The sequence below is a fragment of the Apium graveolens genome, chromosome 2 (genome assembly GCF_009905375.1).
Source record: "Apium graveolens cultivar Ventura chromosome 2, ASM990537v1, whole genome shotgun sequence".
Taxonomy (NCBI): Eukaryota; Viridiplantae; Streptophyta; class Magnoliopsida; order Apiales; family Apiaceae; genus Apium; species Apium graveolens.
In genome coordinates this window covers 97,064,438-97,080,157 of record NC_133648.1, presented here as the reverse complement: position 1 = coordinate 97,080,157, position 15,720 = coordinate 97,064,438, and the positions used below count along the sequence as shown (strand labels likewise).

The 15,720-nt window shown below is 35.7% G+C and overlaps 1 non-coding gene across 1 annotated transcript; it reads right to left on the bottom strand.

The window, feature by feature from the left end:
• Positions 1–14,587: 14,587 nt before the first annotated feature.
• Positions 14,588–14,694, bottom strand: LOC141710077 (small nucleolar RNA R71). Its single transcript, XR_012570617.1, has one exon. It is a non-coding gene; the product is annotated as a small nucleolar RNA R71 (small nucleolar RNA).
• Between the last annotated feature and the right edge of the window lie 1,026 nt (positions 14,695–15,720).

Genomic DNA, 15,720 nt, shown 5'->3' with positions numbered 1-15,720 from the left:
TCTGAACTTATTTATTACCATGTTTTCATTGGAACCTATGGTGACGATGTGTTCGATCATGAACTAATCATTGTCATGGGGTTCTAGCGGATTTATTTATGGATTTCAATAGTTAATTGTTCAAACTCTTTAGTGTGTGGTGATTTATGATTTCCTAGTTTGGTTGTGCTTATTCGTCTTTGATGCATAGCTAACATCTAGGATTGTTTGTTAATCTCTATTGAAGCGACAGTGAATATAGAGGTTTAGAACTTGCCATGCTAGCATAGGTTTATGTATAAATTGACATGCATAATACATGGGTAATTTTAACCATCTTATACACCTTATATAATCATTATAGATAACCTGCTCTTCAACCGTTATGTTTTCAAATTCTATAGACATATATGGTCTAAGCATAATTGGTGTTTACTTAACTTTTATCTTGATTGTGGATACTTAGTAGTAGGGTATACGTATATCGAAAGATAGCGTATACTAATTTCGTGTTATCTGATTAGTTATCATCACCATCGCATGCTATTGATAAAGACATAAACTTCGAATAAAGTATTTAATGAAGTTAGAATCCCATGTTTTATTCTCATATAAGTAAATCACTTTTAATCTCTTAGTTAATACATGCTAGTATAATTATAACACCCTCCAAATCCGGGGTATAGATTTGGGGCATTATTAACACTAACTACTTATTAAACCTGCACAAGCATAATATAAATAAATAATTACCTAGAACTACTACTACTCAGGATCTTTTCAAGGTTAAGGATTGAAAACAAGAACGACAAACCAACTTTATTACAACCCATTATAAACAAACTGTCTCAAGAACTCTCTTTATTACAAAACATTATTCTATTCAAATTTTAAATTAAACATCTTTATTCAAATTACAACTATCACTTATCCTGCTACACCTGCTCTGGAAACTCAAAACTCTCTTCTGGGATAGGGAATAACACTCTTGGAATTAGAGGATCCCGCAGCTTGACCCGCTTCTTGACTATTCGGGTTCCGATGGGTTTCATTCTCAATCTTAACTGAAAACAAGATGATCAACAATAAAAGGGGGTGAGCCAAAATTGCTCAACAAGCCTGTAACAATATCGATATATAGTGTAAAGAGAGAAGAATAAATGAACTGTTAATCTACTGGTTTGAACAACCATATATTTCTGTAAGGAACAATGAATGCCATAACTGGCGAGTGCCAAATGAACGAGACTGGAAACAAGAACCAACATATGCACTATAACCTGCTGATCAGTCAGGATACGGTGCGGATCTATACCCAACTGTATAGACTCAACCAACATATGGGGTACCCAGGCAACTATGTCCTAATAATATAGGGTCCAGTTCATACCCGGCCCATATCGTAACCATCCAGTCCATAGCTTGGCATCCGGAATAATCGGTATACTTTCGATATATCCCAACATCAGTATATATCAGAGTATATATAAATAAGGGTATAAGTATTGGAATATATATAGAGGATTCAATGAAGTAGGAGAAATCAAGATTCGAAATGTAATAGAAACAAAGGATCAATAGTTGTGTATGAGTATTTGTGAACAAGAATTATCATGGTGTAATTGTTAATGAAATTCACTATTCTGAACTTAGAATAGGGGAAAAACTTTCCTGGTGCGCACTTCACCTCGTATGATTCACAGCCTTCTGTCTCCTGCTTGATTCGCCTTATTGGTACTGAATTTATCAAGGAAAGATATTCTTTTAGATGACTTACTTCATACGCAATCTCAGGTTGATACCACGTAGCCTTAATCGTCAACCCATACGATTCTATCCGACTCGCATATAATTATATAGCACATAAGGTTCACATAATCACGTAAAACACATAGCACATAGGGCACATAATTAATTTTAGACTTATAATTATTTTTAGAATCGATACTAGACTTATATTCGCATTAACAAACATTATCTGGCTCGATTCCTAATTTTTTGGGATTTATTAGACTTGTTTCTACCCCTAGTAGGGTCTATAAACAAATAATTATCATAAGCTGACTCGCTTTCGAAAGAAATTATGATTTTTAATTATTTTTAATGGAATTAGGCCATTTTTCTTAGTCTAAGGGTCTTCGTTTCACTCAAATCGGACCAACGGTTTAATTATTACGCAACAAACAAGATTTAATCAATTATAAATCAATTAGAATTAATTAATAATAATTAATAAAACCTTATTTATATTTTTAAATAATTATTTAAGAATTATTACATTTTAAAATAATTATTCCCTAATTTTTAAAATAATTATAATTTATCACGAATTATATGATTAAATCTATTACTTATAATTAATTATCCGATACGAATAATTATTATAACTCTGATCGCATAAATAAATGAATCGACGCTCAAATACCGACTCCCAAATTATCGAAGCATAACTCGAATAATTACGAGTTACTCGCATTAATTGATTAATTATCGAATCATTAATCGAATTATTCGATGTAATTATTTAATCTTATTCACTAATTAATTAATTATTAAATAATAAATATATAAATAAATAAATAATTATAATTTCAAATTTCTAAATTAATAAAATAATTTAGAAATTATTTAAAAAATATATCAGATTTTTAAATCTAATTTTTATTTGATTTTCTAATTATTAAAAACTAATTGCTGATTTTATAAAAATATAATTAAATAATAAAACACAAAAACACAATTTAGAATTCAAATTAGGGGGTTTGAAGATTAAACCCGGGTCGAACCCGGGTCGACCAAGAACACGGCCAACCCGCCAGATTCTGCAGCAACTCCGGCCACCGGCAGAGTTTTCCAACGAGTCCATTCCCATCTCCCAGGCCCTCGTTTATTCCCGTTTTCGATGCCAATCGACTCCCCGCGACTGCAGCAACTTCACCGTCGTATCACCGTCGTATCACCGCCGTCCTGTCATCGTCCTTACTCCATCTCCAGCTAAAACCTCGAGCTTCTCCGATGAGCTTCATCGGAAAATTGCTCCTCACCAAAACGTCAACCAAACTCATCGATTAATATACGAAATCGAAGCTATAAACTCCTGTAATCGATCCCAATAGCTAAAATCAATCAACAACATCTATAAACTCTAAAAAAATGAAATCAAATACACAAAAAAACAAAGAACTCGGTATATCATTCCAGGGGTTATACAATCAAGATAATTATACCAAATCAATCTTAAAACTATGAATAAGCTATACAAACCATCAGAACAATCAAACGATTCCTAAAATTAAAAACCCCTAAATTCGAGTATAAACCCTAAAACACAAATTGAAAATCGAATTAACCAAATCAAAAACTGATGATATCAACAGATAGTAGAGATCACAAGCTTCAATTTGACTACTTACATGAAAAATTTAAGCAACAAAATCACTATGAAATCTGCAGTTTAATTCTCAGCTTGTTCTTCACCAACACTCTATTTTCTTGAATATTCTGATTTTTTAATATTTAATTAATAATAATTAGTAAATAAATCATCTATTTATACTAGTGAAAATAATACCCCTAGATAAAATTAAGGGTCTAATTATACATTTAATAAAATTATTTGGCCCCAATTTTATAATTTTTGGGTATTAATTATGATTTTTTAAATATCCAATAAATATAAAATATATGCCAAAAATTCCTAATAATTGTGAATAATACTAAAATGCAAAGAAAAATGATGTTTGATAATTTCATGATCATATAAAAATAAAAATGTAATTTTTGTGGGGCTTTTGACACCCGAAGGGGTTCGGAAAAGTCATTTTTTCATGAAAAAGGTAAATTTGTAAAACGTCTAGATGTTCAGAATATCGATGTGGTATAGGCCATACTTGGAAAAATAGGACCAATGATTTTTTTTTGAAATATGGGCTTTTAAAATACTGTTTGAGTTGTACGGATTTTAATATAAAACATATAACTTATAACAAAACACTCGATAAATATTCGAAACACATTCCGATCAAAGCAGACAACACGTAGCACATAGCAATTAGGGTTTTATGACTCAACACCTTTAATCACATAATAATACACATAAATTATCTTTATTAAGATATAATACAAGCGTAATTTCTCGGTCGTTACATTCTTACCCCTTATTAGGATTCTGTCCTCAGAATCACACTATGAAAATAACTGAGGGTACTTTTCTAACATATCACTTTCAAACTCCCAGGTTGACTCTTCAACCACGGGATTTCTCCACAAGACTCTTACTAATGGTACAGACTTATTCCTTAATACTCTCTCTTGCCAATCTAAAATTCTTACCGGCTATTCTATATATGACAAATCTGCTTGAAGCTTCATCGGGTCATACTCTATTACATATCTTGTATCAGGGTTGTACTTCTTAAGCATTGACACATGAAAATATTATGAATATGTTGCATATGGGGCGGTAAGGCTAACTCGTATGCAACTTTTCTGATTCTCTTTAAAATTTCAAATAGACCGACGTATCGGGGCTTTAGCTTTCCTTTGTTGCCAAACCTAGTCAATCCCTTCCACAGTGATATCTTCAGTAATGCATGTTCTCCTTCTTGATAGTCCACATCCCTTCTGGTTGGATCTGCATATTTGCATTGTCGATTCTGCGCTGCTTCGAGTCGCTTTCGAATAAGTTCTACTTTTTCCTTGGTTTGCTGAATCAGTTCTGGACCTAGAATTTTGCGCTCTCCAACTTCATCCCAACATGTAGGTCATCTGCATTTTCTTCTATATAAGGCTTCATAAGGTGGCATTCCAATACTCGCATGGTAGCTGTTGTTGTAAGAGAATTCCACTAGTGATAAATGTTCGTCCCAACTGCCTTCAAAATTTATTGCACATACACGTAACATATCTTCAATTGTGTGAATAGTCCTTTCACTTTGCCCGTCCATCTGTGGATGATAAGCAGTACTCATGTTTAATTTGGTCCCTAGACATTCCTGGAATTGTCTCCAAAATCTTGAATTAAAAGGTGGATGTCGATCCGATACAATGGACAAAGGTACTCCATGACATATCACTATTTCTTTGAGATATAGGTGTACTAACTTGTCAAGCAAAAACCTTTCGTTGATTGGAAGGAAATATGTTGACTTCATTAATCTGTCGATGATAACCCAAATTGCATCGTGATTTGCTCTGTACCTTGGAAGTCCCAAGATGAAATCCATAGCTAAGTGCTCCCATTTCCATTCTGGAATATCTAGTTGTTGTAGTAATCCGCTCGGGCGTTGATGTTCAGCCTTGACTCTTTGGCACGTATAACACTTACTGACCTATTCTGCTATCTCTTTCTTGGCAACTAAAAGTTTTCCTTCAAATCTCTATACATCTTGGTGCTTCCGAGATGAATTGAATATCTTGAGCTGTGAGCGTCTTATAAAATTTCTACTTTTAATTCTGGTATGTTAGGTATCCAGATTCTCGAAGCAACTCAAAAAATTCCCTTATCATCTTTCTGGCTGGTAATTTCCTCTCCTGTCAAATTGTCAATTTCGTGATTCATTACTTCCTCCTGACATTTTCTTATCTTTTCCAATAATTCTGGTTGAAAAGTCATTGCATAGATCATTTCAGTGGAGCTTTCTGGAACACGAACTTCAATTTCTAATTTATCGAATTCTTTAATCAATTCCTCTGAGGATGTTAACCAATTTAATCTTTCCTTTTGACTCAATGCATCTGCTATGACATTTTCTTTGCCTGGATGATAGTTGATTGATACATCGTAATCTTTAATTAGCTCTAGCCAACGTCGCTGTCTCATGTTGAGTTCTTTCGGTGTGAAAATATACTTCAAGCTTTTATGATCCGTGAAGATTTCACACTTCTCGCCATAAAGATAATTCTCCAGAGTTTCAGGGCAAATACAATTACTGCTAGTTCCAGGTCATGCGTCGGATATTTTTGCTCATGAGGCTTTAGTTGTCTAGAAGCGTACGCGATTATGTTGCCATACTGCATCAAAACACATCTGAGTCCTCGATAGGAAGCGTCGCTGTAAATGACAAAATCTCCTTGATCATCAGGTAACACAAGTACAGGTGCGGTTACTAGTCGATTCTTCAAATCTCGAAAACTCTCTTCGCATTTCTCATTCCATTCAAAATTTTCATTCTTTCGGGTCAACTTGGTCAGTGATGTGGTTATCCTTGCAAAATCTTTAACAAATCTTCTGTAATACCCTGCTAATCCCAAGAAACTTCTGACTTTTATCGGAGACTTTGGTCTTTCCCAGTTTAAAATAGCTTCGATCTTTGCTGGATCGACTTGAATTCCTTCAACACTGATGATGTGACCTAGAAATTGCACTTCCTTTAGCCAAAATTCGCATTTCAAAAACTTCGCATAAAGCCATTCCTTCCTCAATGTCTCCAATGTCATTCTCAGGTGCTCTGCATATTCTTCTTCAGTCTTCGAGTAGATCATGATATCATCAATAAATACAATAATAAATTTATCCAAGTACCTCTTGAATACTCGGTTCATCAAATCTCTAAATGCTGTTGGTGTATTGGTTAGTCTAAACACCATCATAAGAAATCCGTAGTGTCTATATCTCGTTCGGAACGCAGTCTTTGGAATATCTTCTGCCTTGATCTTCAATTAGTGGTAACCTGATCTTAAATCAATTTTTGAAAACCATGCCGCTCCTTTCAGTTGATCAAATAAGTCATCGATTCGGGGTAAAGGATATTTGTTCTTGATAGTTAACTTGTTCAGCTCACGATTATCAATACATAGTTGCATGCTACCGTCCTTCTTCTTCACGAACAACACTGGTGCACCCCATGGGGATACACTGGGCCTTATAATTCCTCTATCGAGAAGATCCTGCAATTACTTTGCTAACTCTTTCATTTCAACAGGCGCCATTCCATACAGAGCTTTTGAAATTGGTTCAGTTCCTGGTGCTAAATCGATAGTGAACTCGATTTCTCGATCCGGAGGTAGTCCTGGAAGTTCATCTGGAAAGACATCGGGAAACTCACAAACTACAGGAATATCTTCGATCTTCGGACTTTCTTTTTCCGTATCCAATACATAGGCTAAATAAGCTTGACATCCTTGATGCAATAATCGACTCATTTGTATCATCGTTAAGAATCTCTGCTTTTGTTTTTCGCCTTTAAACGTTACTGTTGCATTTTCCTCGGTTTATAAATTCACCTTCTTATTTGTGCAATCGATCTGTGCATTATTACTGGCTAACCAATACATTTTTAAAATAACATCAAATTCTCCTAACTTGAAAGATATCAAGTCAACCGAGAAATGGTGTCCCGCTATTTCAATATCACAACCTAGACACACTCGATCTACCGCAATCTGATCATTGTTGGCTAACTTTATGATTAATGTCTCGTCTAACCGTTGAATTTCACAATATAGCTTAGGAATAAATTATTCAGAAATAAAAAATCTTATAGCTCCAGAATCAATCAATACTTGTGCATTTACAGAATTTACAGGAAGCGTACATGCAACCACATTCGGACTTTGCACAGCTTCTTTCATTGACATGTTAAAAGTCCTTTCCCTGGGCTGATTTTGCTTTGGTGGCGGAGGTAATACCAAAATCCTTAGAACGCTAGCTACCATTGCTGCTCCTTTACAGTCTTTGGCGATGTGTCCTTTTCTTCCGCATTGGAAACAAGTGACTTCTGCCTTCCCAGTCGGAAATTTTCCAGAGTAGTATCCCTTCTGCTTGCACTTGAAGCATGTGATGTTTGTCTTGTTACAAATTCCAGTATGCTTCTTTCCACATGTTCTGCAGTCAGGTATGGGTGATCGGATAAGTCTTTGTTGATTTGGGGTTGGGAGTCAGTTACCCGTCCTCTGATTGCCCTGCTCTGTCCTTCTGGAATTCACATTTCCCCGGGCTTGAAATCCCGGCCTTCTATTGGAGCGGTTCTGAAAAATTCCTGGTCCCTTTTCCTTTTGAGACGCTTCACTTTCTGCCTCAATAATCATGACCTTCTGAACTACAGCTGTATAGGTCATCAGTTCGAACACTGCTACTCTGCTATGGATCCACGGCTTCAATCCCTGTTGAAACCTCTTGGCTCGCTTTTCAGCAGTATCTACCTGCTCAGGTGCAAACCTAGCCAATTCAGTGAACTTGGCTTCATAGTCCGTGACCGATAAATTTCTCTGCTTCAACTCCAAAAACTTGATTTCCATTTGATTCTTCATGTAACGGGGAAAATACTTCTCCAGAAAAAAATTGGTAAATCTATCCCAATTCACTACACCTTCGCCTTTCAGCGCTTTCTTATATTCCCACCAGTAATTGGCCTCTCCCTTCAAGAAGTAACTAGCAAAATCCGTCTTTTGATCTACTTCAACTCTAACCAACGCAAAAGCCTTCTCCATTTCTTTTAACCAGGCTCTTGCCTTAGTAGGATCCGCTGACCCCTCGAATTCCGGAGGCTTCACCGACTGGAACTGCTTAAAAGTAACTACAGGTACCGCCGGCGGTGCTTGTTGTTCTGGACGAACTGCTTGCTGTAATATTTGCAGCTGAAATTGCTGTTGTTGCATCTGCTGTTGCATCATCATCATTTGTTGTTGCATAAGGTGGAATATTTGGTCCATTGGGTTATTGTTGTTTTGACCCTCGGTATTGCCATTAGACGACTCGGTTCTTGTTTTTCTTTTTGGTGCAATAGTTCTGATAATAAAACAAATGGTTCTTTTAATAATAGTTTATTAAATAGGTGATATGAATAAAAAAACAATTTTATATGGTATTAAAACAAAATTTAAACAGTTGATATTGGAAAGAAAAACAGTTTACAAAGTATCTAAAATGAGTAATTAAAAACAGTTCAATGTTTAAGTAAATCTTTTGGAAATAATTGAAATTTTTTGGAAAAATAAATGGTACAACATGGTTGTAAATAAAAACAACATTTTAAAATATGAAACGGTAAAACGGTAAAATAAATGTAAATGCTTGAGAGACTGGAAAATAAAAGGAAAAGTGGAAAGGTTCATTTTATATATATAGGTATGACACCAGCTACAGGTGTCAGTGCTTGATACAAAAAGAGTCTACATCAGATCAGTCATACTGCTACTACTACCAGTTAAAACTAACGGCTACACATATACAATTCAGTCATACTATACTATGCTGCATCTATCTACATATATCATATATAATACAACATCCTACTATCAGCTAAACTCAAAATCCGGGTGACACTCGGCCTAACTCCTGATGTAGTGCCTCTAACACTTCCACAATCAGCCTCATCGCTCGATGGTAAACTGCATCGGTACGAACATCCTTCTGCCTCAAATCGGCAATCTCCCGAAAACCTGCCTTATGTATCTGGCAGAGTCTCTCCCTCAATATATAATCTGGCTGCAGCGCCTTTACTGGTCCATACTTTCGAGCCTCAAATAATCCGAGTATCTCTCTGCACTGATCATTCCATCTCTGCCTCTCCTCTCTCTCACTCTCATACTGCTGGTAGGGTACCATACGAGGCTCACGAAGATCCTGCCGAGAACCTCTAGTAGGCAATGGCACTGGCTGGTCGACAACCACCTCATCCATGAACTCAGGATGAGGGAATTGATATACCCCAGGCATAGGGGCATAGATAGATAGTGGTGCTGGAAATAATACAGGCTGATCTGGTGGTGCAAACATCTGTGGATCTAGGTGTGGCTGTGGGATCTCAGGCTGCTCTGCTGGAACCTGAGGATCTAACTCCTCCCATTGAGGTAAATCATCCATATTAGGAATATCAAATACTGGAAACTCTAGTGGTGGTAGCTCAGGTATCTCTGGCTCAAAGTAGGGAAAATAGTCAATGAAATCAGGTACCTCTGGCGCTGGCAACTGGTCCGGTGATGGCATCTGGTCTGGTGTTGGTCCCTGAGGCAATGGTGGTGGTGGTGGTGGAAATGGTGGAAATACTTGCTCTGACCCTAGAGGTAATGCCGGATCTAATGTCGTCCTCTCTGAAGATGAAGCTGAAGATGCCATCTAACTGAATAACCATTACACAAGAAAAGATCAAATCACATTCCTAGAACTCACAATTTCCAAATCTAAGAAACTAACAACCCTAGTACCGTTATTCCTATCTCATCTGATCTTCCTATCTTATCTTAACTCTAATGTTCTTGTTTTCAAGGGCCAAAACCTAAGCTCTGATACCAACTATAACACCCTTCAAATCCGGGGTATAGAATTGGGGCATTATTAACACTAGCTACTTACTAAACCTGCACATGCATAATTAAAATAAATAATTTCCCCGAACTACTACTACTCAGAATCTTTTCAAGGTTAAGGATTGAAAACAAGAACGACAAACCAACTTTATTACAACCCATTCTAAACAAACCGTCTCAATAACTCTCTTTATTACAAAACATTATTCTATTCAAATTTTAAACTAAACATTTTTATTTAAATTACAACTATCACTTACCCTGCTACACCTGCTCTGGCAACTCAAAACTCTCTTCTGGGATAGGGACAAACACTCTTGGAATTAGAGGGTCCCGCAGCTTGACCCGCTTCTTGACTATTCGGGTTCTGATGGGTTTCATTCTCAACCTTAACTGAAAATAAGATGATCAACAATAAAAGGGGGTGAACCAAAATTGCTCAACAAGCCTGCAATAATATCGATATATATAGTATAAAGAGTGAAAAATAAATGAACCGTTAATCTGATGGTTTGAACAACCATCTATTTCTATAAGGAACAATGAATGTCGTAACTGATGAGTGCCAAATGAACGAGACTGGAAACAAGAACCAACATATGCACTATAACCTACTGATCAGTCAGGATATAGTGCGGATCTATACCTAACTGCATAGACCCAACCAACATATGGGTTACCCAGACAACTATGGCCTAATAATCTAGGGTCCGGTTCATACCTGGCCCGTATCATAACCATCCAGCCCATAGCTTAGCATTCGGAACAATCGGTATGCTTTCGATGTATCCCAACATCAGGATATATCAGAGTATATGTAAATAAGGGTATAAGTATTGGAATATGAATAGAGGATTCAATAAATTAGGAGAAATCAAGAATCAAAATGAAATAGAAACAAAGGATCAATAGTTGTGTATCAGTGTTTGTGAAAAAGAATTATCATGGTGTAATTGTTATGGAAAGTTCGATGTAATTCACAATTCTGAACTTATAATAGGGGAAAAACTTGTCTGGTGCGCACTTCACCTCGTGTGATTCATAGCCTTCTGTCTCATGCTTGATTCGCCTTATTGGTACTGAATCTCTCAAGTAAAGATATTCTTTTAGATGACTTACTTCATAAGCAATCTCAGGTTGATACCACGTAGCCTTAATCATCTATCCATACGATTCTATCTGACTCGCATATAATTAAATAGCACATAAGGTTCACATAATCACGTAAAACACATAGCACATAATTAATTTTAGACTTATAATTATTTTTAGAATGATACTAGACTTATATTCGCATTAACAAACAGTATCTAGCTCAATTCCTAATTTTTCAGGATTTATTAGACTTGTTTCTACCCCTAGTAGGGTCTATAAACAAATAATTATCATAAGCCGACTCGCTTTCGAAAGAAATTGTGATTTATAATTATTTTTAATGGAATCTGGTCATTTTTCTGAGTCTAAGGGTCTTCGTTTCACTCAAATCGGACCAACGGTTTATTTATTACGCAATAAACAAGATTTAATTAATTATAAATCAATTATAATTAATTAATCATAATTAATTAAACCTTAATTATATTTTTAAATAATTAATTAAGAATTATTACATTTTAAAATAATTATTCCCAAATTTTTAAAATTAATTACAATTTATTACGAATTATATGATTAAATCTATTACTTATAATTAATTATTCGATACGAATAATTATTATAATTCTGATCGCATAAATAAATAAATCGACACTCAAACACCAACTCCCAGACTATCGAAGCATAACTCGAATAATTACGAGTTACTCGCATTAATTGATTAATTATCAAATCATTGATCGAGTTATTCAATCTAATTATTTAATCTTATTTATTAAATAATTAATTAATTATTAAATAATAAATAAGTAAATAAATACTTAGATAAATAAATAAATAAATAAATAATTATAATTTCAAATTTCTAAATTAATAAAATAATTTAGAAATTATTTATAAAATATTTCATATTTTTAAATCTGTTTTTATTTGATTTTCTAATTATTAAAAACTCATTGCTGATTTTATAAAAATATAATTAAATAATAAAACACAGAAACACAATTTAGAATTCAAATTAGAGGTTTTGAAGATTAAACCCGGGTCAATTTCCGGGTTGGAACCGGGTCGAACCCGGGTCGACCAAAATCATGGCCAACCCGCCGGATTCTGTAGCAACTCCGGCCACCGGCGGAGTTTTCCGACGAGTCCATTCCCATCTCCCAGGCCCTCGTTTCTTCTTGTTTTCGATGCCAATCGATTCCCCACAGCTGCAGCAACTTCACCGTCGTATCAATGTCGTCCTGTCGTCGTCCAACCTCCATCTCCGGCTAAAACCTCGAGCTTCTCCGATGAGCTTCATCGGAAAATTGCTCCTCACCAAAACATCAACCAAACTTAGAGATTAATATACGAAATCGAAGCTATAAACTCCTATAATCGATCCCAATAGCTAAAATCAAGCAACAACATCTTTAAACTCTAAAAAAATGAAATCAAATACACAAAAAAACAAAGAACTTGGTATATCGTTCCAGGGGTTATACAATCAAGATAATTATAGCAAATCAATCCTACAACTATGAATAAGCTATACAAACCATCAGAACAATCAAACGATTTCTAAAATTAAAAATCCCTAAATTCGAGTATAAACCCTAAAACACAAATTGAAAATCGAATCAACCAAACAAAAAACCGATGATATCAACATATAGTAGATATCACAAGCTTCAATTTGACTACTTACATGAAAGATTTGAGCAACAAAATCACTATGAAATCTGCAGTTTAATTCTCAACTTGTTCTTCACCAACACTCTATTTTCTTGAATATTATGATTTTTTTAATTATTAATTAATAATAATTAGTAAATAAATCATCTATTTATACTAGTGAAAATAATACCCCTAAATAGAATTAAGGGTCTAATTACACATCTAATAAAATTATTTGGCCTCAATTTTATAATTTTTGGGTATTAATTATGAATTTTTATATATCCAATAAATACAAAATATATGCCAAAAATTCCCAAAAACTGTGAATAATATAAAAATGCAAAGAAAAATGATTTTTGATAATTTCATGGTCATATAAAAATAAAAATGTAATTTTTGTGGTGCTTTTGACACCCGAAGGGGCCCGGAAAAGTCGTTTTTCGCGAAAAAGGTAAATTTGTAAAACATCTAGATGTTCAGAATATCGATGTGGTATAGGCCATACTTGGCAAAATAGGGCCAATGATTTTGTTTGAAATATGGGCTTTTAAAACACTGTTTGAGCTGTACGGATTTTGATATAAAACATATAACTTATAATAAAACACTCGATAAATACTCGAAACACATTCTGATCAAAGCAGACAACACGTAGTACATAGCAATTAGGGTTTTATGACTCAACACCTTTAATCACGTAATATTACACATAAATTATCTTTATTAAGATATAATACAAGCGTAATTTCTCGATCGTTACAATAATCTCTTAAGTAGTTAATCAAATCCAACTTGTTACTTGTCTTAGCTATGAACGATAATCATACATTTTTGCATAAGTGCATAATCTGAACTTAACCTAAACCAGTCTCTGTGGGAACGAACTTGGCTTAAACCTTATAGTACCTTTGATCATGTATGCTTGCATGTGTTTTCGCGTGTGTTTTAGTGCGAACGAGTTTTTGGCATCGTTGTCGGGGACTCGGTGTTAATTTTTAGTTTATGTGCTTGACATCAGTGGTCGTTAAAGTTCACTGGCTCGGATTCTTTTAATTTCACGGTAAACTTGTTTGTGTTTCAGGTACTCGAGAGAGCGTGTATGTGAACACGTTCTAAATCTCTTAAGGAAACTATTGAAGAAGTGGAAGAAGAAGTTCTTGAAGAAGTTGATAAAGTTGAAGAAGAAAGTGAAGAAGAATAAGTTATCATTACAATGGGAGATCCAGAAGCAGCAACAAAAGCGTTGAAAGAGTATTCTCAACCAAAGATCAATGACATTCAATCGAGCATTTTCAGGCCAGCCATCGTGGCTAATACCTTCGAGATCAAGCCTGGCGCGATCCAGATGATCCATAACTCAGTTCAGTTTGGGGGTGCCCTAACAGAAGATCCTAGCATGCATATTAGGGACTTCATTGAGATCTGTGACACTTTCAAGTTCAACAATGTCTCTGAAGATGTTGTGAAACTGAGACTTTTCCCATTCTCTCTGAGGGATAGAGCTAAGAGCTGGTTACACTCTCTACCAGCTATTTCTATTGCTACTTGGGAGGATCTTACTCAGAAATTCCTTACTAAATTCTTCCCTATGGCAAAGACAGCTGCAATCAGGAATGCTCTTACTCAGTTTGTGCAGCAATTAGGGGAATCTCTATGTGAAGCTTGGGAGCGTTATAAGGAGATGCTGAGAAAATATCCTCATCATGGAATGCCTGACTGGATGGTGATCAATTGCTTTTATAATGGTTTGGGAGCACATTCAAGACCTATGCTCGATGCAGCATCAGGTGGAGCTCTATGGGCTAAAAGCTATGAGGAAGCTTATGAGTTGATCGAGATGATGGCTATAAATGAATATTAGAACCCAGCCCATAGAATGCCACAGGGCAAGGTAGCAGGAGTTCTTGAGGTGGATACAGCTACGGCTATCACTGCTCAGCTAAAGGCGATAGCTATGAAAATCGATTATCTTTCCAAATATGGAGTTAATCAGATAGCCTGTGTTTGTGAGATGTGTGCAGGTGCGCATGCGACGGAGCATTATGCTATATCTTGTGAATCAGCTCAGTTTGTGAGCAACTTTCAAAGGCTGCAGCAGCCAGTTCCTGCCACATACCATCCTAACAACCATAATCATCCAAACTTCAGCTGGAGCAACAATCAGAATGCAATACAATAGCCATACCAGCAGTTTGGAAACAAGCAATTCAATCCTCCTGGTTTCCAACAACAGTTTGCACCAAGACATCAGTTTCAGCCACATGAGATGCAACAACAATCTCATGGAGGTCCTGCTCCATCTATTAATTAAAAACCTGAATTGGAGGAGTTGAGGCTTATGTGCTAAAGCCAAGCGGTTTCTATCAAGACTCAGAGAACCAAATAGGGCAAATTGCCAATGTACTATAGAGTCGACCTCAAGGAACTCTTTCTAGTGATACATAAGCTAATCCAGGCAAGAGGGAAGTCAAAGAACAGATTAATGCAATCACCTTGAGGTCTGGAAAGGTTGCAAACCCTCAAAATCATCAAGGCGAAGATTCTGAAAAAAAATCCAGAATGATGGCGCACCCGCGCCCATATCAAGCGTGCTCGCGCCCTTGCCAATTTCAGAAAGTGAAAAAATTGCTGATTCAGTTGTGAAAAAGGATTGCAAAGCGAAAACGAAGAAAAACACTGCTAAAAACACTACTCCTGAGCAGAATACATGGGAGAAACTAGGCTATCCGCCTCCCC